Here is a 2,362-nt window from a genome sequence, read left to right as displayed (position 1 = left end):
AAAAAAAAAAAAAAGAAAAAGCAAAATGAAATCCTGGAAATGAAGAATTCAAGAGAGAAAATAAGAAGTGGAAAACTTTAAAAACAGAATCAGGGAAGCAGAATAAAGAATATCCAACTTGAGGCGGAGTGAAGATGGCGGAATAGTGAGTGCGAGCACCGATAGTCCGGGAAAAGATAGTTTAATAAAAGTGGAGTTCCGGTAGTCTCAGGGAAAAATTGCAGAGGAAACTCTTCCGGATCTAGTGGCTGTGACTCGGAGGACCTACGGGGAGAACAAGGTCGCCCACCGCGTGGAAGCCGAGCCTCGGGAGCCGCCGGAGCTGCCGGACCCACCGGAGCCGCCGGACCTACTGGACCCGCTGGAGATGCAGAGTCTGCGTGCCAGCACTGGAAAGGGAGGTGAGACAAAAACCTCTCGGTAACCCGAGACATTGGCAGGGAAAGGCAGAAAGAGCCTGCAGAGAACGAGGCCTGAAACCCCATTGGGGAAAGTTCACCAGGCTGGCTGGAGGAGAGAAAAAAATTGAATAAATAAGGGGAACTGGCACGGACATTTAGCCTCTCTCTCCACTCACCTTACAAAGCCCAGCCAAAGGGCAGGCGCCATTTTACATAAGTAAAGCGGTGCGTGCCATTTTGCATATGTAAAGTGGGTGCCCCTCATTAGCCAAGCAGAAAAACCTGACTCTGGTAAGCAAACAAATACCCACAGGAGCCAGATTTCATACATCAGCTACTCTCAGTTCCACTCAGCTGTGTAGAATTACTTCCCAACTGAGTCAAAAAAAAAAAAAAAAAAAAAGAAAGAAAGAAAGAGAGAGAGAGAGAGAGAGAGAGAGAGAGCAAGAGTGAGCAAGAGAACAATCAGGGTGAATCACCTTTGGCACACCCTTAACCCTGAAGAACCAGAGCTCTCTGGCCACACCCATCACAGTCTCTAAGGATCCATCAAAAGCAGACAGTCCTCTTAATCTAGAGTCACAGTATAATGAGAAAAAACCAAAGAATATCTCCAATATGCCAAACAAACGCAAAAGCCAAGGTAACAAGAACAAGGAAGACACTATAATGCCCCCAAATGAAATAGACACCCCAATTCAAGATTATGAAGATGATGAGATAGAAGAAATGCAAGAAGCAAATCTCAAAAAATTGATAAGAACATTAAGAAGTTCTCAAACACAAATTCTCGAACTACAGAAATCCTTAATGAACAAAATAGAAAATCTCCCTCATGAAAATGAAATATTAAGGAGGAATCAAAATGAAATGAAACAACTAGTAGAAAATGAAACTGTGATAGTGACGAGAAATAATAATGAAATGAAGAATTCAATAGATCAAATGAAAAACACATTAGAGAGCCTTAAAAACAGAATGGGTGAAGCAGAAGAGAGAATATCAGACTTAGAAGACAGACCACAGGAAAATATACAATCAAACCAAAGAAAAGAAGAGGAAATTAGAAATCTAAAACATATTGTTGGGAATCTTCAGGATACTATTAAAAAACCCAACATTCGGGTTCTAGGAATTCCTGAAGGCATGGAGAGGGATAAAGGATGAGAACACCTTTTTAGTGAGATATTAGCAGAAAATTTCCCAGGTTTGGAGAAGGATGGAGACATCCTAGTACAGGAAGCTCATAGAACCCCTAATAAACATGACCAAAAGAGATCCTCACCACGACACGTTGTAATTAAACTCACTGCAGTGAAACATAAAGAAAAGATCCTAAAGTGTGCAAGAGAGAAGCATCAGATTACTCTCAGAGGATCTCCAATCAGACTCACAGCAGACTTCTTAACAGAAACCATACAAGCTAGGAGGGAATGGCGAGATATAGCCCAGGTACTAAGAGAGAAAAAACTGCCAGCCCAGAATATTATATCCTGCAAAGCTATCATTTGTGAATGAAGGTGAAATAAAGACCTTTCACAACAAACAGAAATTGAAAGAATTTGTTGCCACTCATCCAGCCCTCCAAAAGATGCTTAAAGATGTGTTAAACACAGAAAGATAGAAAGACGGTCTCAATATCAAGGAAGGTAAATGAAGGAAACCTCACACCAAAAGATCACAGGAAGTTCAAAACATATATCAGAAAATATCTTTGGCAAATGGCAGGGCAGAGTTGCTACTTATCAGTAGTCACATTGAACGTGAATGGCCTGAACTGTCCAGTTAAAAGCACAGATTGGCTGATTGGGTTAAGGAACAAAACCCATCTATTTGCTGCTTACAAGAAACACATCTTTCCAATAAAGATGCATACAGACTAAAAGAGAAAGGCTGGAAAAAGATATACCATGCCAACAGAAATGAAAAAAGAGCGGGCGTAGCCATCTTAATATCAGACA

This window comes from Oryctolagus cuniculus, chromosome 1, assembly GCF_964237555.1.
Source record: "Oryctolagus cuniculus chromosome 1, mOryCun1.1, whole genome shotgun sequence".
Classification (NCBI taxonomy): domain Eukaryota; kingdom Metazoa; phylum Chordata; class Mammalia; order Lagomorpha; family Leporidae; genus Oryctolagus; species Oryctolagus cuniculus.
This window is presented reverse-complemented; position numbering follows the sequence as displayed.